This window comes from Saccopteryx bilineata, chromosome 10 (assembly GCF_036850765.1).
Source record: "Saccopteryx bilineata isolate mSacBil1 chromosome 10, mSacBil1_pri_phased_curated, whole genome shotgun sequence".
In the NCBI taxonomy this organism is placed as follows: domain Eukaryota; kingdom Metazoa; phylum Chordata; class Mammalia; order Chiroptera; family Emballonuridae; genus Saccopteryx; species Saccopteryx bilineata.
The window spans coordinates 21,779,616-21,804,723 of record NC_089499.1 but is presented as its reverse complement, the minus strand read 5'-3'; the positions used below and the strand labels follow the sequence as shown (position 1 = coordinate 21,804,723).

At 40.8% G+C, this 25,108-nt stretch overlaps 1 protein-coding gene and 1 non-coding gene across 2 annotated transcripts in view; one reads left to right on the top strand and one right to left on the bottom strand.

The window, feature by feature from the left end:
• Window positions 1–25,108, top strand: part of LOC136313985 (uncharacterized) — a 601,801-nt gene that overhangs the window by 157,626 nt on the left and 419,067 nt on the right. The window lies entirely within an intron of this gene.
• On the bottom strand, window positions 8,526–8,601 carry TRNAA-CGC (transfer RNA alanine (anticodon CGC)). The gene has a single exon. It is a non-coding gene; the product is annotated as a tRNA-Ala (tRNA).

Genomic DNA, 25,108 nt, shown 5'->3' with positions numbered 1-25,108 from the left:
TCTGTATGGAGTGGGGCAGAAGGGGTCACCGGCAAAGTCACAGGACCCAGACAAGTGCCATCCTTGAGTGGACATTCACAAACAAACACCAGGTTGCCCACTGTCAGTTGATGGTCCTCATTGGCATTAGTAAAAATATGTCTGGATATTGGCGTGTTCTCGCTGCTCCAGCTTCTCACTGGGATGGTACTGGCTTTTGCCACCAGTTCTAGTTTCTGGGTCTCACACCCCCTTCCTGTTTACACAGCTTCTCTTCTTCGGTTTTCCCTGCTAGTTTGTGCAAGTGGTTTGTACATTTTGAAGGCTGGCTTTTGACCTTAATAGTGAAGTGCTGCTCAGTCTTTGTTTTCCACTTTTCCTAAGGCTGATTTGTACTCACATTCTAGAAAAGAGCCCTAAGGGGTTCCATGGAAGGAATTGTGTGAGAAGAATAAAGCTTTAAAATGCTGTAAACTGCCCAGTGTGGTTGTTAAATTTGATGATTTAGAGTTTATTGATGACTTCTGACATTGAAGGTGGAGGAAGCCATGTCTTAGGACCAAGGTTCAGAAAGCATTCAAAAGAGTTTTCTTATTGATTGTTTGGTTGGTTAGCTGTTTATAGAGATAAAGTTATAAATGAATACAGAAAGGTACTAGAACATTACAGAATGAAGGGAAAGACCACATAGAGATTCAGGTCTATCACTCCGAGTTCAGAAAGCATCTGTCATGATGATAAAAGCTCAGAACTTAGGACAAAGAAGAAGCAGGGCATTAACCATTGTCCAGTGGGTCAGCTCCTGAAGAGTGAGAGCGAGAGAGGTTAATGGCCAGGAGGCAGGAAGAAATTCCTGCAGAGATGTTTTGAAAATGACTGACATCCTTCAAAAGTCCATGCTTCCTACAAGTGACCTTTCTTCAATTGTAAGAGGCTTTCAAAAATGTGATGAGTGAATGCCCGAGGAAGTAGTAGTTAACTTGCATCTTGAAGGAAATATAGGTTAGCTTGGCAGCTTTGAGGGAATCTGAGGTCATTCTAATTAAGAGGATTTACCTGAGCAAGAACAGAAGTGCTATAATTCTGGCATATCCTAAAGAGTCTTAGCAAACTGGTATATGAAAATCAATGCTTGCCAGGAGTTGTTATGTGTTCTAAGAGTCTCAGTGCAACTTTGATTGTATTTCTTGGACATTTTTTTTTCCTGAGTGTAAGTGCATAAACTATTTATCGAGTTAGTTTATAAACTTAAAGGCTCAGCCCACATTTTGTATCTCAAAATGCAGACCACACTGGTGGTATTCCAATCCTTTGGGTATAGTTTTAACGAAATGTTTTAATTCTTTGTTTCTCTTCTCCTCCTTCACTAAAAAGCTTCTTGGCCTAGATCTGTGCAGATTTTAATGTACACACAAATCATTTGAGATTTGTTAAAAGTGCATATTCTGATTTAGTAGGTTTGGCAGGACTAGGGGCCTGAGACTGCATTTCTTATGAGCTCCTTGGTGCTGCTGGTGCTGCTGCTAATTTGGGGACCATATTTTGAGTAGAAATGGCTAAATGTAAGTACAGGAGTTTTGTAGCCAAAAGGGGTTGAGTTTTACCACAACCAAAATGGCCTGGGTGGTCTGAATTCTGGGTCTGAAACATATGGTGACTTCAAAGTTGTATGGCTTAGACAAGTTGTGTAAACTCTTTGAGCCTTGTTTCCTTACCTGAAAAGTAAGAATAATGATGTTGCCTTCACATGTATCCCCTAATGCAGGGGTCCCCAAACTTTTTACACAGGGGGCCAGGTCACTGTCCCTCAGACCGTTGGAGGGCCGGACTATAAAAAAAATATGAACAAATCCTTATGCACACTGCACATATCTTATTTTAAAGTAAAAAAACAAAATGGGAACAAACACAATATTTAAAATAAAGGACAAGTAAATTTAAATCAACAAACTGACCAGTATTTCAGTGGGAACTATGCTCCTCTCACTGACCACCAATGAAAGAGGTGCCCCTTCTGAAGTCTAGCAGGGGGCCGGATAAATGGCCTCAGGGGGCTGCATGTGGCCCGCGGGCCGTAGTTTGGGGACCCCTGCCCTAATGGATACTGTTGGGCAAATGAGTTTTAAAATTTGTGTTTTTTGAGTTTGCTCACTTTTATTGTTAAAAATGGCGCTGGTCTGTGAAATTGCTAATTGCCTCCTGTTTGAGAAGGGCCATTGTTATGCTAACGTTTTCTGGAGAAGGGGTCTCTCACCAAAAGAGTTTTAAGAGAAGAAGAAGAAGAAGAAGAAGGAAGCCATTTTTGCAGAGAAGGAAGCCAAGATGGCAGGGTGCTGAAGGAGAAGCCAGTTTGTGCAGAGAGGAGAAGGGAGAAGATGTGAGGATGGGGAACCAGAGGTGACTGAGACTGGTGGGGCCTTTGATTCTAGGAAAAACCGAAAAAGATTCTTTTGGTTGTGGAACCAGAGAATTGTGTCAGTGGCTTTGGGAGCCCTGAATGTGTTTTCTCGCCTGCCAGTGCGAGGCTAGAATAAACGAATGGCCCACCCTTTTTTGGCTCCGCTGTTTCTTTACCATCTGCCTGAATCTAATAGGAACCTGCATGTACATGGCTGTGATGGCAGCGGCCCCTGGCCACACAGTCACTTTTCCTACTGCCTCTGTCTTGATCACTGTTTTATCTGCAGCACTGAGCACAATACCTGGTGCATCACAGATACTTCGTAAAGATGTATTGAATGAATGATTGAATGGAGTTACCAAACAAATGGGTTTTATCATAAATGTTATGATGCGATTAGAATACGCAGCAGAGTACTTAGCCTTAAAAGACATTTCAATAAATGTCGGTTCTTCCCCTTCTCCTCCTCCTTCCTTTGAAACAAAAAGCTGACTTTGGATGTGTGTGTCAGTCTGCTGAAACAACAACATATACAACAGGTATTCTCCCTGTGATTTCTTAACGAAGTAACAATTACCCTTCAGATAATAGAAGCGTGATGGATGGATGAGGGAGCAGTTTCCAATGTTGTTGTTGCATATAAACGGACAGGGGTAAATTAGGCAATCACTTCCCACAAATTGATCATCTAAATATATGCATGTGTTTTATCTGCTGCTGGCGCTCTGGGCAGGAAGCAGTTGTCAGAAAATTCGATGCATTTTAGAATTCAGTGGATTCAGAAGAGACTGGAACCAGGTATATAGCTGATCTGGGGAATACAAATTTGACAAGTGTGGCTCACCAACTCCTGGGACCCCTGCTTCCCTGAAGTGTCAAAATTTGAGTTTATCGAGTTCGGTCCTTTCAAAGTGCAATAGAAGCATAAGTTATATGATGTCTAATCACTTGGCTGTTATATGTCCACTGTAATTGGAAAGTTAAAAAATATATATTTAGCCTGACCTGTGGTGGGAGAGTGGATAAAGCGTCAACCTGGAAACGCTGAGGTTGCTGGTTCAAAACCCTGGGCTTGCCTGGTCAAGGCACATATGGGAGTTGATGCTTCCTGCTCCTCCCCCCTTCTCTCTCTCTCTCTCTCTCTCTCCTCTCTCCTCTCTATAATGAATAAATAAAATCTTTAAAAAAATAGTTTCTTCCTTTTTTTTAAAAAAAAGGTATATATATATATATATTTAAAGTAAAAAAAAACACTTTTAGAAACACAAAAAAATAAAAAGAAAACAAAAAAAAGAGTTAACATTAATTCATATAAAATTTGACTAAGTTTAATTAGATTGTTTTCCTCACTTTCAGTGAGTCAACAACATTTCCTAAGCACTGACTATGCCAGAAACAGAAGTAGATGCCGGAGAGATGGGCAGAGTAAGGCAGAGCCTACCTTTGCCCTCTGGAACCGGACTTTCAAGAGGGGGGCAGGGAGACAGAGGAAGTCAGGAAAACGGACTGTTTGATTGGCTTTCAGAAGAACAGTCACTAAGATCAGTTGTCACTTATTGATTAAAGGGACTTAAAACCAGTTCTGATGATTAATTATAGCCATGATTTTAGAGCAATAAGTCTGTTCCTAAAAGTGTGCTAACTTTAAAAAAGTATTCTTATTTTTAAGCGTATGATGGCGGAGAGTTTGGTTCTTCTGTTCACTATACTGTCTTCATAACTTTTAGTGACAGGTACATGATAGGTGCTCAGTAAGTACTGTTTGTGTAACAAATATCAGTTGTTCAATGTGCTCTTAGTAAGCCCTGGCCCAGTAGCTCAACTGGTTAGAGCATGGTCTAATTCGCCAAGGTTGAGGGAGTGATCCCCAGTCAGGGCACATACAAGAACCAACTGATGAATGCATAAATAAGTGGAACAACAAATTGATGGGTTTATTTTTTTCTCTTTCTCTCTAAAATCAATAAATTAAAAAAAAATTTTTAAACTGTATTCTTAGTGAATTTTTGTTAATGATGACTAAGGACAAATTCTGTGTTTTACCCAGGACTAATATAGTACCATTTCTCTACTGTATACATACAGCGTGTAGGTCTTCGTCATAATTTATTTATTAATTAGGGTATAAAAAAAGAAACATCCACAAACTTTTATTTTTATGCTAAACACTTACATAGGCGCATCAAAAGATTAACTGTAAATAGCTCCATGGACAGTTCTTTATACAAATGGTTCTCTTCTTGACTTAGTGCTTTTAATTTTTATAGTAGCTGCCACTGCCATTAGTGGCAGTTATTATATTTTAAAGTGTTTTTTGAAGTTGATATTACATTGTTTGTGTTTTCATTTTGTTCCCAAAGCTGATGATTATGAAATGTATTATTTTTTAGTATGCATTGCTATTTTATAAACCTTGATAGGCTCCCCATCACTCAAAGCCGTCACCTACTGATCTGGTGTAGTCCTTCTGCCACAGAGCATTTGGTGCCCAAAGCAGGAAGTAGCATAATGCCAGCAGCAAACACATCTATCATAAAAGAGAAGGAAGAGCATGCAGGCTAATATGAATTTCGGAAGATACACAGTTAGCTAAGCCCTGTGACTAGCTGAAAACTAGTGGTCCTGTGATGATCTTCAGATCTAACAAATTAGGATTTTCTGACTTTTATCATCTCTCTCATAGGGAAGAATTGGTGATGAAAAGCAAAATAGCGATTCTATTTCATGCTTCCAGTGAGCTGAAGAACTTGGTATACTTGCTTAGTAATTTGTACGTAGTGAACTTTGATGATTTGCAGTTAACACTTGTGTTTTCACACCCTGATTAATCTGATGCAAGCATTGTTTGGAATAGTAGTTCCTGAATTCATTTGAACTCATTGGACCTCAAAGCTACTATAATGGTGTCCAGGATGAAATAGAAAATGCACTGTGGTCCTGAAAGGAATTTCCGCACAAGTGATGTCTCCAATAAATCACATGTTACATAAACGATGTTCATTTGGACAGGTAGTGAACTTAGTGTTGGCGTTAGACTTTATTTGAATGGGTAACATGCTTGCTTGTGCTCTTTTTTTTTTTATCTCCAGCAATGTAAAGATACTTTGATAGATTGCACCCATGAAGAGGTGCCAGTGGTTTATGGGCTTTTGGGTAAAATGAAATGAGTCCTTGCAGTGGCAAAGATAGGGAAATACATTTTAATGTAAATTATTAGTCTAATAATTTTTAAAAACCAATAATGGAAAATAGTTCTTAAGGGTTTTCTCCTAAAAGTACAGGGAATCGAGAAAGATGTAAGACTTAAGAGAGGGAGAAAATAAAGGGCTGGGTGATGGAAAGAGAGCCAATTAATTTTTCTGAGCCTATTGTAGGATGAGTTAATGACCAGGCCTGAATAGGAAGGCATGAAGGGAGAGGGTCTACAGGGCAGGCAAAAGTGAGGCATTGACCAGAAACCCTTCTCTGCAGTTCAGAATACAAATCCTACTGCTGGGATCACAGATTTTCTTGATGGTGGTTAGTCTTCTAGGTACAATGAAAAAAAAAAAAAAAACCCCAAAAACCCAGCATAAATCTCATCCTAGCATATTAATAATGAAGAATGCCTTTTTAGAAAAACTTTCAGAAAGTGAGGTTTGGAATGACCAGAGTAATCAAATTCCCATTATTTTTATCTTTGCCAATATTATTTCAATTGAAAAGTGATTTAAAAAAATTTAGTGTAGGAAAGAGTTTTCTTTTTTCTTGGCAAGCAGTAACTGACTATTTTGGTAGACTGTTTGGCATAGAGACAGTGTGGTTCCTTTACCTTTTCGCCTTCAAAGAACTGACAATATTAGAGACAAACAGAAAATCAGGTGGCATGCATATTGACTTTACAAAGTGTATTCTAATAAGCAGCTGCTACTAGACAGAAAGACCCAGTATAAAGGCTCCCCTGACTCCCCTGGCCCTCCAGCACCTTGAATTGGTCATAGCTGCATCTCATTTGCCTGTTAGTTTCAGGGTAGGCTTGTGCTGCTAGTATTCTGACAAAGGTCAATAATTACCTCAAATAATGTGTTACATTCACTACATTAAGAAAAAAAATGCCGGCCCTGGCCGGTTGGCTCAGTGGTAGAGCGTTGGCCTGGCGTGCAGGGGTCCCAGGTTCGATTCCCGGCCAGGGCACACAGGAGAAGCGCCCATCTGCTTCTCCACCCCTCCCCCTCTCCTTCCTCTCTATCTCTCTCTTCCCCTCCCGCAGCCAAGGCTCCACTGGAGCAGAGTTGGCCCGGGCGCTGGGGATGGCTCCTTGGCCTCTGCCTCAGGCGCTAGAGTGGCTCTGGTCGTGACAGAGCGACGCCCCGGAGGGGCAGAGCATCGCCCCCTGGTGGGCAGAGCATCGCCCCGCGTGGGCGTGCCAGGTGGATCCCGGTCGGGCGCATGCGGGAGTCTGTCTGACTGTTTCTCCTCTTTTCCAGCTTCGGAAAAATACAAAAAAAAAAAAAAAAAAAAGCAAAAAGCATTTATTGAATTGTTTTATCTGGCATGTAGTGGAGACTGGTTTTTGACCTGTTGTCATACCCACAAATATTTAGATAATCCCGTTATTGTAGAGAAAATGAAGTTATTAGCTTTATTTATCCAAGGATATTTTAAAAGAGCGAACAGTTGGGCCTGAAGAACAGTTTCACAGGATTTTAAATGCAATTAGAATTTTCCCAAATAAGAAATCTAAAATGGAAATTTTCTCCTCTGAACATAAGTTGAACATATTATTTACTTTGTGTATCATTCTCTGTATAGGAACAGTTATGAGATCAATATTATTTTGAGGCCAGAGGGTTTTCCTTGATCATGGCCCTTTCCTAAGCCATTCAGTTCATCTTATTTTGGAGTCAATTGTCAGCCTATATCCAAAGCTTAGTGGGGATGCTGTCATAACTATCACCTGGTGTGATACCTTCAAAGCCTGAAGGAGATTAAAAAAAAGGTATAGTTATAATTTACATGTTTATGTCTTCTTTCTGCCTCCCACCCCACTATCCTTTACTGTGATCTATAAACAAAGTGACACTTATGGGACTTCCTAGACTTGTGGCCTTTGAAGAGAATGTTGGAATCATTTTTGACATTTTAGGGCTTGGTACACAAGACTAACGATGTCCTTCGGAACTCAGAATGTGTTTTGCTGCTCGAAAGCTCTAATGTACTTAAAACTGATGGGAAGAACTAATCTACTCAGGGTGACCAGTCAGTACAGTGAGTTCATCGCAGGCTCAAATTCTCTTTTCGAGACAAGTAGTACCTTATTTTCCGGCACAGAATAGAGAGTTTATGATCAGATTTTCTCGATAACTGTAGCCTCACCCCTTGGCATGTTATGTATAGTATTTTTTGGTTGGGTACATTTCACAGAGTAACTGTCTTCTGTTTAGCATCATCACCCAGTGAGAATGAAGTCAACCATGTTAACTGTGAATGGCCTGACTTTGTGAATTGGAAAGTACCATTGAAAGGCTACAAATACACTGATCCTTGAGTCATTTCCTCATCCTCTGGCTAGTGTACTGTAAGACCAACATAAATGTGTTTGTCATTATTATTCAAGTTCTTTGTCTATTAACTGAACTGTGGCATCTCCGTCTCATTGCTGTGTCTACCCCATAATTTTGTACATAGTTTTCTCATCCAGTCTGTATATATTTGTATACAGTGAAGCAGTTGGACACATTGAAAATTAATAATCTGAGTCCATCTCTTTGCCTTTATATTAGTCTCATGCCATAAACCAGGAGATTATAAACTGAAAAGAACAGGGGCTCTGGTTTACTTTTTTTTTTTTTTTTTTTTTTGTATTTTTCTGAAGCTGGAAACGGGGAGAGACAGTCAGACAGACTCCCGCATGCACCCAACCGGGATCCACCCGGCACGCCCACCAGGGGCGACGCTCTGCCCACCAGGGGGCGATGCTCTGCCCCTCCGGGGCATCGCTCTGCCATGACCAGAGCCACTCTAGCACCTGGGGCAGAGGCCAAGGAGCCATCCCCAGCGCCCGGGCCATCTTTGCTCCAATGGAGCCTTGGCTGCGGGAGGGGAAGAGAGAGACAGAGAGGAAGGAGGGGGAGGGGTGGAGAAGCAAATGGGCGCTTCTCCTATGTGCCCTGGCCGGGAATCAAACCCGGGTCCCCCGCATGCGAGGCCGACGCTCTACCGCTGAGCCAACCGGCCAGGTCCTCTGGTTTACTTTTAATCTCCAGCAGCTCGAGGCTAAACTATCACGTTGTAGGCACTCAACACTGTCTCTTGAACTGAACTGAATGAGCTCTAGTAACTGCATATAACATTCCTTTTTAAAAGATGTTCAGAAAAAAAAAAAGAGAGATATGATGTAGCATTTCTTGATAGAGTGGCTTCTGAATATTATTGATATTTAACTGAAGTTATTCTGGCTGAGGCTCACATTGAGACGGCTCTTGCTTTGGCTTTGGCAAACTCTTTCAATAGTGACAATGTCTTGACTTAAACCACCACCTCTGTTGAGATTTGTGTTATTCATGTACACAGTGAATACCCTCCCCCAATTTTAAATATTTTAAAATAAAAATGGCCAACATCTCAGGGAATTTTAAGTTATATCAATGGAACATGTCCACTGAGAACTTGAAGCATGGCTATTTATACCAAATATCTAAATGGAGATGTGCCGCTACATTTCCAAATGTCTCAGTCTAACTCTCTGCCTCATCTAAAGAATGTTAGAATCACTGTCTAACAAAGAATAAAAGTAAAGTCACCGGACTGACCAGGCTGCAGTATTTCCCTGTGTTGCCTGGTTGATACCCAGCATCAGTCAGCCCCCTCTGCTGGCAGTCCCCACCTTTTCCACACAGAGCTCTTTGGGCACATAATACAGACGATGGCTTATGAACGATGTCCAAACATGGCATTAAATCTCATACAATGCCATTTTCCTGTGCCCTGTCATTTCTAGGAACATTCCAACCATCTTTGTGAATAAATCTACCAAGGGTAAACCTACCTTCGAATTTCCAAGTGGCTAGATTAACTTCCATTGTCCTTTTAAGTTCAGAGATAACATGTACTGTTATTATTAAAATGTAGTCAAAAGAGTAAGAGCCGGGGAAGCTATAGAAGATAGCCTCTCTTCCCACCCCAGTAGTTTTCTCAGCCGTCTGCATAACCTAAAGCCCTGAAAGACCCTTCCCCTGAACCCCAGACCCGAGAAATTTGTTGGACATGGTATATAGCCTGGATTTTACGCTCAAGTAAATATGCTCTGTGTGTTCCCAAAAAGGCCAATATTTATATATCAAGCTCACCAAGTTAAATTTACTTTCCCACATTAAGCCTGCATGATGAATGGTTTTATCTTGCCTATTACAGCCTGTTATATCATAAATCCCCAGGCAGGAGAAAAGGGAAAAAAACGACTTGAATGAAGAAAACCACGGAGGACCAAACCATTACCATTTAAGATGGTTGTACTGAATCACATTTGCTAACAATAATATGTAAAATACCTCGGAAGACCCGTTCACTCTTATTTTCCTTCCATTTCCATTTCTGTTGCTAACAACAACCAGAAAGGAATGCTGATGTAGGGATGTCTGACAAAGCCACATTTCCATTTCCCTGTTCTATTACTGACATAATATGGCGTTCCTTGAACCAATTTTGCTTATATTCTTATTTGTTAGATGAATAAATGAACGAATAAATATATGCATAAAAGTATTCCCATTTTCTAGGTGTAATGCCCCTGCCAGTTACTAAAATTTTCACCTAGTGCTCAGTTTTGAGGAAATTACCTATTTCTCATAGAGGCTTTTTTTCTTAGTTGGTTGGTGTTTTCTCCCCCCCACACTTCCATAGATCGTTGTCTATTTAGGTAACTGTTTTAATTGGCTTTGTAGTAAAGGGATTTAAGTAGAGTTGGTGCTCACCTATCAAGTGTCTTGTTCAATGTAAAACTACTCCCTCAGTGATCTTCACGCTTCTTTCTTTTTATTCCACAAAATGGAGCATAGGGCATTTAGAAGTTGGATAGTATCGGAGTGCCCAGATAATTTAGATCCCGAACTGGACACTTTTTGAGAGTGAAGGGAGTGGAGTTAATATTATGCTGGGGTGGCAGGCACCAGCCAGGACTCTCCTAGGCAAAGCGGGTATGTGGGCTCACTAAGGAGAATGGGTGATAATTCTGATTTAAATAGGAACTGAAGCATGAGGGAGAATTGTGTAGAGGCAACAGCGTTCAGGCCTGTTTTCTGACCCCCCCCCCCGAAGAATAAAAAAAAAAAAAACTTTAGTGGGAAGTTGAAGTTGTGAATAAAAATGTTCTTAGTATTCTTACCAGGGCTAAATATTTAAAGACAAGAGAATAAACATGCCTGGCAAGTTGTTGGGTAGTTCAAGCTTCAGTTCTTGCAGGTGAGAAGAAAAGTAAGATGTGTGGTTTTTATTGTACGAGTTTCTTCTGTATACTGGTTGCATTCAGGAAATAATTGTTTATAGCTTAGCATCATGGTTGTATATGTATCTGTCTTCATTCCTAGACTGTGAACTACTTCAAGGGGAAAAAAAAAGTCCATTTATATTTGTAGCTCTTGCAACCCCTTATGTGTGCATGGTCACATACAGTGTGCTATGAAATTGAGTCTTGGAAGAGTTTTGCCAGTTCAATCTTTGCTTAATGGAGGCTCATCTGTAAAATTCTTGACGGGTAGAGCTCTTCACTTATGAGGAATTTATTTTCAAAAGAAGCCATCCCATTTTTGAATTGCCCTCTTTATGAAAAAAATATCCCTTTAACTTACCTGAAAAATATGTTTTGTTATAACTATGATTTGATTTGACATATCGCTCAGACAGCATCTATATGGTATTGGGAGTCTACTCGCTAGTCCTCATTTGACCTTCTGGATCTACCAGCTATAAATCTAATCCACTTCCTTTCAAACAGCTGATGTCTCCTATCATGGTCTCCTGAGTTCTCTCTTATCAAGCTTTTGCTTTACCAGGTTTTTAAAATCTTTCTCATAGGCTTACTTCCAGACTAATTGCTATTCTGTTCATCTTTGAAAATATTCCACTTTGAAGGTGTCTCTTAAAAAGGAATCCCTAGTTCAGAGCGAGATGCAGGGTACAGCAGGTTAGTATTACGGCCGTCATCCAGTTATGCAGATTTTGCATTGTACAGTGGTGCCTGACAAAGGTGGCATGGGGAAGCTAAATTCTAGCCTGCACACCTCCCCCTACTCCCCACATTGAGCCACATGCCCTGGCTCAGGCCTGTTGTCTTCACAGAGGAAGGACCTGGATTATTTTACTAGCACAAAGGCATAGAATGGGATTGCCAACACCAAGTCAGTTACTCTAACTCCTTATTACCTTGCCCACCTCCTAGACTCTGTATATCTTTCTACGAGAGCCTATGATTTCCTATGCTGTTTTGGCAAGCATATCATCTGTGCATTATTTTGACCTTGTGACTAACAAAAGTCCTTGGTCTCATTTATATGAGCTTCTGTTAAGCTAGATTTCTTGTACCTGACATTGCTACATGTCATCAAAAGGATAAAAACTTTCTGAACTGTATACAGGTTTTCTTCCATATTGACCTGAAGTCATTAATCAACATCTTTTTGGAATATTATTTTCAACTAGCTGTTAAGCCATCCCATTCCTAGTCATTTCCTCATATGCTTTAGGAGAATATCTTTTTTTTTTTTTTTTTTTTTACAGACACAGAGAGAGAGTCAGAGAGAGGGATAGATAGGGACAGACAGACAGGAATAGAGAGAGATGAGAAGCATCAATCATCAGTTTTTCATTGCGACACCTTAGTTGTTCATTGATTGCTTTCTCATATGTGCCTTGACCATGGGCCTTCAGCAGACCGAGTAACCCCTTGCTTGAGCCAGCGACCTTGGGTCCAAGCTGGTGAATTTTTGCTCAAACCAGATGAGCCCGCGCTCATGCTGGCGACCTCGGGGGTCTCAAACCTGGGTCCGCTGCATCCCAGTCTGACGCTCTATCCACTGCGCCACCGCCTGGTCAGGCTAGGAGAATATCTTGAAACAGCAGTATCTTTTGCTGAGCCTGTTATTTCATGTTCATGGTACTTCCCTGAATCAGCCAGGTTTGGCAGTCCTATCCAGGTAAACAAATATTCTTGGTAATCACTTCTTTGGAAGCGGCCACAATTAATGGAATATACACATTAGAGTTTAATTAAGGCTTGATATTAATCTCACCAGTTTCTGGAGTCTGTTTTCTTTCCTCGTTGTTCATTGTCATTCCTTTTGAAAACCATTCATTTCTCTCTGGACACCTGGCTTCTCTCCTGTTCTCCTTAAATCTTCAGGGAGAACCTGTGGCAATATCTGTCCAATTACTCATTTCTCTACCTATATCTCAGAGTCATTCCTTTTCTGGAGCATCATAGCAACCAAAGTAGGTAGGCTAGAGCAGTGGTCCTCAACCCCCGGGCCGCGGACCGGTACCAGTCCATGGGCCATTTGGTACCGGTCCGCAGAGAAAGGATAAATAACTTACATTATTTCCGTTTTATTTATATTTAAGTTTGAATGATGTTTTATTTTTAAAAAATGACCAGATTCCCTCTGTTACAGCGGTCTAAGACTCACTCTTGACGTTTGTCTTGGTCACATGATACATTTTTCCGTCCCATCCTAAAGGCCGGTCCGTGAAAATATTTTCTGACATTAAACCGGTCCGTGGCCCAAAAAAGGTTGGGGACCACTGGGCTAGAGGACTGTCAAGGGTAATTGTGTGACTCCACATTTCCCAGAGACTTTTAAGAGGGCAGATGTAGAGCTTCCTTCCCAAAGTCATTGGACAAGGGTCAAGGGACAAGCAATAAAGGATGGTTTGCTTCACCAATATTGGCTTGGTCACGATGATGACTTTTGAGATTTTGTAAGGAGCTCACATCTTCCTCTCTGATGTTTTTGCTCCTCTGAGGGTCCTCAAGCTTGCTGATTCTATGTAAACATAGTGTGTTGCTTTGTGAGTCAGCTGAATGCCTTCGAGTTTTGACATGCCTCTTGTATTTTAAGAAAATTGAGATTACTAAGGACTTATTTTCATATCTGAGAAGAACCAGCTCATTCGTAGCTGGTTTATTAGTATAAAAAATACTTTTCTATTCACTCATAGTTTCCCACCACATGAGAAAGTTCAATTGCTTAATCTCTACAAGTCATTGAAGGAATTTTCAGTAGCGACTAGGAAATCAGAAGTTCATCAGGGAGAAGAAGACTAAGCAGACTGTATCAGTCAGGATATGCTAGACTTTGCTGCAATAACAAATGACCCCCCAAAACCAAGTGGCTTAAAATAAGATTAATTCTCTCACCCACCCCACCTGTTCAATGAAGGTTGGTTGGAGGACTCTTTTTCATGGCACCATTTTTATTCCTGCAAGACTCGGGGGGATGGAATAGCCACTCCAAGAGGAATAACAGTGGCTGCTGGGACCGAGAGAAAGGACTGTTATGAAGCAGGCACTGGTTCCTAAAGCTTGTACTCTGAGGTAACACATCACACTTTTCTCACAGTTTGATGGCAAATATAATCAAATTTCATCTCTTTACATGGGCAGGAAGTATAGTCCCACTATGTATCTGAAAAGAGAGGAAACTAAAACATGTGAACAGCCAAATAAACCATTTGCAAAGCTTTTTCTATTAATATAGAAGCAATAGAATTGACACATGCAAACTTTACCTCAGAGGCAAGACAACTTTTTAAAGAAGATGCAATTAGAGTCCCCAAATTCTAGAATTAAGAAAAAAAATTGCTTTGCAAATTAAAAAATTCAGCAGACAATTTGAAAGATCAATAATATCTTCTGAAGACCAAATTAGATTCCTAGAAGATCAAGTGTAATAATTATCTCACAACGCAGAGTAAGAATACAAAGAAATGAAAATATTAAGTAAAAAATATGAGACATAGAAGGTGGTTCCAAGACACTCTCCAAATAAAGAAAAATTTAGGAGAAATAAAGGAATGATGGAAGAGCAATGTAAATTTTTGAAAAAAGAAAACAAAAGTTTCTTAAAATATTTTGTTTGGAAAATATAATCCAGTTTCAAGTGGGTTTCATGAGGAAACGAAAGTATGTATATAGATATCTATATGTTTATAAATGTACATATACATATATACATGTATGTACACACATATATCTATACATATATAAGTACAATTATTAATACATATGGGTGTGTGTACACTGGAGTTATAAACACATAGGGGTATGTGTATATATAGCATACATATAATATAAATATTATATGTAACATATACATATGTATAGGGCCATATATATGTGTGTGTGTGTATGTGTGTATACAGGAGGATACACAGATGTACATGTATTATCTCTAGCTCCTGGTGAAATCTTGTAGGACAAGGAGAAAGAGAAATTTTTGTAAGCTTCCAGCGGGATAGAATATATTTCTTAGTAGGGAAAGAACCCGACCAGCGCTAGCTGGCCGGGTCATGATTGAAGCTGGAGACAGTGGGATGTCAAGAAGACTACAGAGAGAAGGAGTGTCCAGGAATCTCATCTGAGGTTTCACTCATCAATCAAAGAAAGACAGAAGCGTTCATCATGCAAAACCTCAGACTGTAATCTCTTCTTACACTACACCTGTGAAAACATTTCAAGACAGAGGAGTAATGAGCGGTGAATTTCACAATATATAGTTAGATATTTACTCATCAGAAAAGCTCTACAAATGTGCTATTGTTTTGTGGGGTATTTTTGTTTTTTGTTTGTTTTTAGTGAGAGGGAGAGAGAGAGAGCAAGAAAGAGACAGACAAACAGGAAAAGAGAGAGATGAGAAGCATCAGCTCATAGGTATGGTAATTCAGTTGTTCATTGATTGCTTCTCATGTGTGCCTTGACCAGTGGGCTCTAGCTGAGCCAGTGACCCCTTGCTCAAGCCTGCAGCTGTGGGCTCAAGCCAGCGACCATGGGGTCATGTTGATGATCACATGCTCAAGCTGGTGACCCTGTGCTCAAGCTGATGAGCCTTTGCTCAAGTTGGATGAGCCTGTACTCAAGCCAGTGGCCTCAGAGTTTCAAATCTGGGCCCTCAATGTCCCAGGTTGATGCTCTATCCACTGCACCACCACTAGTCAGGCTGGTTTTTTTTTTCTTTTACCCAATTTATAAATGGAAAAAAAGAGACTTAGAGAGAGCAGACTACCATTCAAGCTGAAGCAGTTTGAGTAACAAGCCTATGCTTTTAATGACTTATTTATGTGACTTTCCTTGAAGCCTTGGTGTCTTAGTGTGTTCGGACTTCTATACAAAGTACCACAGACTGGGTGGGTTATAAACAACAGAAATCTATTTCTCACAGTTCTGCAACTGGAAGTTCAAGCTTAGGGTGCCAGCACGGTTGACTGAGAGCCCTCCTCTTCCAGGCTGCAGGCTTCTCCTTGGATTCCCACATGGCAGACGGAGTGAGGGTATCACTTGTATAGGGTATCATCCTTGCTTCTCAGGACTCGGTCCTCATTACCCAATCACCTGCCACATGCTCCACCTAATACCACCATACTGGGGGTGAGGATTTCCACATATGACTCTGGGAGGGTCGCAGGGAGAACGGCTTAAGTAAAGCAAGAAAACCAGAAGTTACCAAATAAAAAGGGACCCAATTGTCAACAGAAAGTGTTTCACAAAAGATATCAAATATAAAGTTGAAAGATCAAAAATTGGAGTAGGGAAAATATTTGTAACCAGTGACAGAACATTCGTGTAACTAATGTAATCAAACCTAATGATCTAAAAACTAAGAAACGAAATAAAAAACAGGCAAAGTAAATAAGCCAGGCACATAGAAGGAATGAAAATTGCTAATAACATAAAAATAACCCTTCACCTCATTTGTAATCTGGTTAGCACAAATTAAAACATCATCAGAATAAATTCCACCCTTTGGATTGGCTACGTTAAATGCAGGTATAACATTCACCATATAACTTTTGAGGACACTGTGATGTATATAATTTTGTGTGCTATGGTCACAGTGTAGATTTATATATTAAGCAAAAATAATCTGGTAATATATCTAAAATTTAAAAATATATGCATGCAATAGACCTATTAGGAAAACTAATTCTACAGACGTCACAGCATATTACAATAAGACGTTGGTGTCCTGGTAAATGTTTAATCATGGGCTCTCAGGAAAGAAAGAGAGGGAGGAAAAAAGAAAGGAAAGAAGGGGGAGGGAGGAAAGAAAGGAAAGGAAGAAAGAAAATGTCTGGTTTGTAGCATTTGCCGTTTTCCACGCTGTAAATACTCCCACCATGCCCAAGTTCACGCCACCGGTATGCAGAGTTGGAAGAAGATGCTCAAAATTGTGAGGGCATGCATGCCCCAACACACCTCTGTGTTAAGACCTGCGTGAGAACCATTACAACATGACTGTGATCCCACAGCGTTTTCTGTATTCTCTCTCTATTCTTAGTCTTGGTTAAAAAAAAACATGTAATATACTTTTTGTAGTTTTTGACATTCTTATAAAAATATTGAGAGTGAGATTCACTAAGTGGTCTACGGTTACCCCATAACGTCTTTCCGTATTTTAGGATCTGATTTATTGGGTTCTGAAGTCTCCAACTCATATTCTCCATTACTATTTCCTCATCATCTCAGACATTGTAAAGAACTCTGACAGGCCCATGAATAAAATGAATCTTCAGCACTCCAAGGCTGGCAAAAGTGATGGATAGAGATCTTCATTGCTAACTTTGGAGGATCTGTGTGTGATGGTGCTAAAGGAGCAGGTAGGTTTTCTTTCAGTTTTAACTTCATTAGATCGATGCAAGTTTCACCACGGCAGACACCGTGTTCATCTTACTCTCCGAGGTTCTCAGAGCGAGCACACTTCCTGGCACGTGGGAGTTACTTAATAAAAAATTAATCAGCTGGTAAATAAATAAAGAAGTACATTTTCTCTTTGCCACACTGGACCCTTTTTATTTAAACACCGCCTTGATGGAGAAGATGACAGTAGAAGGTTTGCCATGTTCCTTCTCGGCCATGAACATGAACTACAGTTAGCTAAAGTCTCTACATTGGTTTCCCTTTTTGCCTTAATTGTAAGAGAAGAAAGGGGTTGGGGGTGAGTGAGAAAGGTGAAGTGGTTTAACAAAGAAAGAAAAAGGCTCAGCTTAGAGCAGGGGTCGGGAACCTATGGCTCGTGAACCAGATGTGGCTCTTTTGATGGCTGCATCTGGCTTGCAGACAAATCTTTAATAAAAAAAATAATAACATTAAAAATATAAAACATTCTCATGTATTACAATCCATTCATTTCCTACCACTCATGTTCATGGTTGCGGGTGGCTGGAGCCAATCACAGCTGTCCTCCGGGACAACACCAAATTTTTATTGGATAATGCGTAAGGTACACGGGTCGTTGTATGGCTCTCATAAAATTACATTTTAAAATATGTGGCGTTCATGGCTTTCTCAGCCAAAAAGGTTCCCAACCCCTGGCCTAGAAACAGACAAGAGTGTGGTGATTACTAGAGGGGAAGGAGGTTGGGGGGAGGACGGGTGGGTAAAGGGAACTCAATGGTGATAGAAGGAGACTTGACCTGGGCGGGGAACGCACAGTGCAGTGGACAGATGATGTATTCTGGAATGGTGTACCTGCAACCCATGTAACTTTGTTGACCGATGTCACTCTGATAAATCCAATTAGAAACGAAATAAAATTAAACATACAGGTCGACACCACTTTCAAAGAAGAACACCGAGAAGCAAAAGGCGCTTAGGTTTCTCCCTGCCTTTCTAAAACCCTCTGTGCTTCTTGCTCTGCTTCCGCCCTTCCCACACTCGGTGTGCGTCCTTCCCGTGGCACAGTTTTCCCCGGCCTTGTCCTCATTCACCCTCCGAAAACAGAAACTCAGCAGACAGCTTTCTGTGCGGCCACAGAGTTAGTATTATCATTTAAAAATCTACTCCTGTTATGTTCATTTGGATCTTTATGCTGGTTTTGTCAGACTTTCTCTTTTTAATAATCTCTTGCCTCATTTCAGCCGCATTCTTTTTTAATTTCTCCAGCCGCGTTGTCATGGTTCTATTTGCTTTGGTCTGATGAGCAAAGAACTTCTGGTTTTCCAGAGTCATTAGTCTACTGGACATGGTGTCACTAGATATTGGGCTGTTTTCCTGAGTTTTATAACCTATCTTTGTTCCTCACCTCAAAAGCCCTTGGGCTCTAGTATATGGGACAGACATTTCACTGTCCCTTCTTCACAGTTTAATGATGTAGGGAGTGTTTGCTGAATGCCCACATGACTGTCTGATTCAGTATTGCCTATTTTATTATAAGCACCTAGAAAAAAAAACCCACAAATGTCAAAGTATCTAATATAGTGCAATTCCTTTGGGCACGTAAATACTGTGTGTGTGTGGTGCATGTGTATAAAGAAAATATTTTATTCACATGTTTCTTTTTTTTTTGTATTTTTCTGAAGCTGGAAACATGGAGAGACAGTCAGACAGACTCCCGCATGCGCCCGACCGGGATCCACCCGGCACGCCCACTAGGGGCAAAGCTCTGTCCACCAGGGGGCGATGCTCTGCCTCTCCGGGGCGTCGCTCTGTCGCGACCAGAGCCACTCTAGCGCCTGGGGCAGAGGCCAAGGAGCCATCCCCAGCGCCCGGGCCATCCTTTTGCTCCAGTGGAGCCTCGGCTGCGGGAAGGGAAGAGAGAGACAGAGAGGAAGGAGAGGGGGAGGGGTGCCCTGGCCGGGAATCGAACCCGGGACTTTTGCATGCCAGGCCAACGCTCTACCACTGAGCCAACTGGCCAGGGCCTTATTCACATGTTTCTAAAGGAAAAGGTCTGAAATAGGTTGGTCTATTTAAGTAAGTCCAAGTCCTTGTAAAATACTGTAGTGTCTGTGATCTGTGTGTGATAAGCTAATCAGGGCAGCAGCTCTGGAGGGTGTGAAATAAACCAGAGTAATACACTGAGTGGCTCCTTATATCATTGTGAAACTCTATTCCAAATTAGAAATCAACTACAAGAGGGTTCATAAAATTTGTCATATCTGTAGGCTGCCTGTTTTCTTTTTTTGCAAAAGATGTGAAGAGAAGAGGAACCAGGAAACTTGGAGAGAAAAGAGAGCATGTTCTGTGTGAAGTAGTCCACCAGCCAGGAGAAATGCATTTTTCTGTTCATTGCAATGTTAGAAAAAGTGAGAACTTAAATATGAAGAAAGGCCACACGGAGTTTAGGCACTCATAATTCTGGATAAATTATTCTGAGCAAAACACCACACACATGCGTGCGCATGCACGCACGTATCCAAGAAATCTAGGGTAGGATGAGGCCTAATCAGATTTGTACTTATGATCGTGCACAGATTAAGTGATGACTGATAACAATGTAGGTTTGTAAACATGGCACCAAATCGTACTTAGGTGTTGCAATTTCTTTTGCTATTGCTCTGTGTGTTGTTTGGCTAAATAGAAAGAAAGATGATTGTTTTAATAAACAGGTATCTTTTATGAAACAAAAACGTACCTAAGTAGAATGATTGTGCTATTTAGAATCTCTGTTTTAGCCCATGAAACCATGGTTAAGCCGCTACAGCTCAACTTGCAACTATCTGAATTGTACACAGCATTTAGGAAGAAATAAATAGCTTCATTTTGTAAAGTCATGCCTATAAAATGACAGTAAATTCCTTGCAGTTAGCTCTTCCCTTCTCATTCGGGACATATAAACTTCCCAGAGAATCTTTATCTTGAATGCAATCTGTGGCCTAAACATTCCATTGTCTGAGCTCAGAGGACAGAACTTGAATCTCTAAGGAAGCTGGATTCTTCATTGAGTTCCTCTCCGCTTCACCTGCAAAAAAATGAAAATGGTTTTTGTCTCTGGCTAGATTTCCAAGGGAATATGAAGAATGAAGTCTTTAAAATTCTACAGAACATATATAAATAATCATTTTAATTGAATACTCTTCTGGACTGACAGATAGGCCCTGTGATTTGACAGATGCCTTTTTGTCTCCATTACTTACGATGGCAATGCATAAATCCCACTCTAACCAGCTCCTGTGTTAATATCTTCAACGGGATCCTGATAGGTCTGCCAGCCTAGATGGATGTGATTTCTAACCAGCCTCATATTCCAGTTGTGTACCAAACTAGAAGGGAAAGGCAGAGCCAATTTGGGCTTTTCACTTTGTCAAGCATAGTAATGAATTCATTTCCACTTTCTCCTGTAAGAACACTCAGAAGAATATTAAAAAAGGTTGAGGTGTTTTAAAATGATGACCAGATATGAACTTGGGCCATAAATCAATCCAACAAGTTATTACGGGGATACCTATTAAGTGCAGGCCTTTCTGCTAGGTGTTCACTAGGGGTAGTGTTTCCAAATGCCAACAGTGCTTGATCCTTTCTCTCAAGGAACTTATCATGTAATCAAGGAGGTAAATGAATACATATTTAATACTGGCAGAAACAAATTATGGTGAGGCAGAGCATATTAACAAAGAGAGGTTAACCCTGTCTGTTAGAAGATGATTTGACACAATCCTTGAGGTCTTTAAAATTTGTCATTATATTATCTCTGCAGTTTTAAAGTGAAGGACCTACCTAAAATGTAAAAATGGCACCTAAGATTGCTGTCGGTTGAATGAATAGACCTTAGTGGGTAGGATCAATGCCTGACTCCCTATTAGTATTTATGACTTTTAACCAATGAGATGCTTGGGAAATCTGAGACAACAAGCAGAGGAAAGCAACTCTAAGAGAAGGACCAGGACCCTCCATGGGTCTCCCAAGACGCTGATTAAATAGGGACACCGTGTGTGCTTAGCGTAGACTTTCTGAATAGATGGAGCTCCACGTGGTAGTCATGAGTCTGAATGGGAACTTGAGAGAGAAGGGAAGATTGTAGATCATTAGGTTCTAAATGGGGACAAGAATAGATGAGAACAAAGGAAATGGATTGCACACAAATGAGAGAAAGCAGGCTATGGAAACCCTTTTTAACACACGGGACTCTATTTTCAGGTCTACATTTAAGAGGAACTTCATGTCTTGAAAACTATCAGTATTGTTGATTCTTGACAATACTGTCTCTTGCCTGGAATTCCAAACATGTGATGCAGTTTTGCTTTCATAGAAGATAATGTTGGATTCCTGAGTGTTTTACCTTGACAGTGTTGATATACATAAGCCCTGTTTACCCAAACAGTAGCTGGGGATAATTTTGTTTATCTATTAAATAGAATAACATTCTTTTCCTACAGATGTCAAACGTACTACTGTTTGTGATCACGAAGCTGTTGGTTTCGGGACTGCCATAAGAAGAGACAACAAGATTCTAGTTTTATATAATGAATCAGAACGCAGGTCGCTTCATACAGTCAGATTTAAAAAAAAAGAAAAGAAAAGAAAAATCATTTATTTGTATTTTATTGAAAAGTATAAACTATCTTTTGGATATTATGTAATGGGAAAGTCCTGTTAGTGATTTTCCCATAACCGTTTCCCCCTTTATCAATAAATTAAGACCGCCGTATCAACTTCATCTGTCATTAACAGCAACAGCAAAAATAATGGCCGCCTATTGGTTGCTATTGAATCTACTGGTGGAACTAATACAGAGAAAGGGCAATTTGTGAGCCAAGAGTTAAGTAGAAACTAGAGCTTCATGGGTATGTTTTCTGGTCAGGAATCAGGAAATCTGTTTCTCAATTCTGGCTTTGCTACACACCAGCAGAGGCTGACTATACTCTTTCTCTGGTTTCTGTGTCCACGTTGGTAAATATTAGGATTTAAACCTGTGTTTCTTGGTTACAGATAATAACAACAATAAACACTTACTGAGCATTTACTCTGTGTCCGGCTCTGTGCAAAGCTCCTTTCTTGCGTTATTTCACTTGGTTCAAAAGACAGCTCCGTTGAGGTGAAATTAGTATCATATTATCTCAAATCTTCAGCTGAAGGAATAGAGACACAAAGTATATCATGGTGTAATATACCAGGCACTGCGCTGAGTAGTTTCCATGTATTTAGTTCATTTTAGTGTAATTCTCATAAGAGCCTTACAATCTAGCGCCCTTTTAGACAGGGAAATGGACTCCAGAAAGCAATGTGATTTGCCCACTCTCTCCCAATAAGAGCATCGTAGATCCAGGATAGACATGGAACTATGTTTCCTGCCTCCAAGGCTGACACCCTCCCACCACTCCCCATTTCCACTGAAACGATTGGAATTGGACTCTTCCCACAACTGTAATTTTTATCTGTAGAAGAAACCTAGGAATTTGGCAACTTACAAGCTGAGTCTGGCCCATGGAAATGTCTCATTTGCGTGCACAGTAATTTAAAAAAGTGTTTCAGTTGCCAACATTTTAATGTTAAGAAGCTTCCCACAAATCATCTTAAATTTCTGGCTTCTCTTGAAAAATGAAAAGATATGCTACCCCTGGGCTTGCCTTTCTCTGTGGCAAGTGACCCCTGGAGCCGGGCCACGTGCTCTCAAGTGTCACAAAGTGCCAACCCAGCCCTCCCCATTTGTCCGTGTTACCTCCAGGGCCTTTGTGTTCCGAGTTTGTGACTTCTGGATTCAATTAACAATTTCTACTTCTCCAACATCAAGGAATTTAAAGGTTTGCTGGTGGAGCACATTATGTTGATTGGTTCAATTTGGCTTCCCCCACGTGAACTCAGTGGAAATGAAGGTCCTAGTGGAGTGGTTTCTCTGAGAAAGTCCTAGCGGGACAGGGCATTTCTCCAGTGTAAGTGACATTTCAAAATCAGGAAGGCGAGCCGAGTCATAATTGGACCTGTCACCATTTGGGTTCGTTGCTGGCACCTCATATGTTTGCCCTGGTTGAGTAATTTGTTTGCATCTGGGTCGACCACACACAGACAAATGTGAACTCTGTTTATATTCGTTTCCTGCCTGGGAACTTGGTTCCTCTGGGTCACAGCTTTGGAACGACTGATAGATTGGAAATTTACTGGTCTAGACTTGGATGCGAAAAACTTTCTTGAACCCATATTGGGAGCTGTCCTTACAAACGTTCCTAGGACCACAGTAAGGGAACTTGAGAGCAATTGCATATGCAGCATGTCTGAATGCAAGATAACCGATGGACTCAAGGCATTTAGGATAGTGAACCATGAACCTGTAGGATGTTAACCCTCAGCACAGTTGAAAATCTGCATAAAACTTTTGGCTCCTCCCAAAATTTTCTAATAAACTACTGTTCACTAGAAGCCTTCCAAACAACCTGAACAGTTGATCTACACATATTTTACGTTATATGTATTATATACTGTATTCTTACAATAAAATATGCTAGAAAAAAGAAAACATTATAAAGAAAATGACAAGGGAGAGAAAATACATTGATAGTACTATAAGTATTTATTGAAAAATATCTACATACAAGTGGACCCATACAGTTCAAACCCTTGTTGTTCAAGGGTCTTCTGTATTCCCATTTTATAGATGAGGCAATCAAAACCCAGAATTGTCTAAAGTTATATTATCTAGGTAAGGCCCCATTATATATCACCTATACCTCTCAGTAATGAGCAGAATTCCATGTTACTTGTTCGGTGACTCTGCCAAACAAGTCAAGAAGTTCTACTTTTAGAATTCTTGAAGAAAGACCGGTTCGCCACCCCTCCCCCACTTTATGTGAGCAGTAGTCTGCAAAGGGCCAACAGGAAAGGGATCTCAAGTTCAGAGACTGAAAACTCCCAGGTCTGCTCTGTGCCCGTGCTGGGACCAGCGACAGCAGATTCCGAGGGCCTCTTTCCCCATTGTGATGATCGGGCAGAACCTTTTGCAGGACTAACACCAGTTATGCCTTGTTCTTAGCCTCCACCTTCAACCAGTGGGTTACGGGTAGAAGTGGGGGACGAGTAAATGAGAAGATATTGCAAGTCCTGTAGGAGGAGACTCACTGGCACCATCGTCATCAGGCGCCCTTCTCTGGATCCGGCCTTTGGAAGCCTGGCGGTGGGGGGGGGGGTGACCCAAGTTGGGCAGCACCACAAGATGCCTTCTATTGCAGTGAGCGTCAGATATTTTATTAGACTGGAAATGCTGAGGTCGCTGGTTCGAAACCCTGGGCTTGCCTGGTCAAGGCACATATGGGAGTTGATGCTTCCAGCTCCTCCCCCCTTCTCTCTCTCTGTCTCTCCTCTCTCTCTCTCTCTCTCTCTCTCTCTCTCTCTCTCTCGTCTTTCCCTCTCCTCTCTAAAATGAATAAATAAAAAAATTAAAATAAAAAAAGATATTTTATTAGAAATAACATTCACGGCCCTGACCTGTTAGCTCAATCAGTTAAGAGCAACAGGTTGTAGGTTCGATTCCTGGTCAGGGCACACATGGGAAGCAACCAATGAATGCAGGACTGAATGGAACAACAAATGAATGCTTCCCTTCCCCTTCCCCCCTCTCTTTCTCTGTCTGTATCTGTAAAATATCAATCAATCAATCAATCAATTAATCAAAACCCTAGTCGGATAGCTCAGTTGGTTAGAGTGTTGTCCTGGTGCAGAGGTTGCCAGTTTGATCCCCAGTTAGGGCACATACAGGAGCAGCTCAATATTCCTCTCTCTCTCTCTCTCTCTCTCTGCCTCTCTCAAAAAATAAATAAAAATAAAGAAATTAC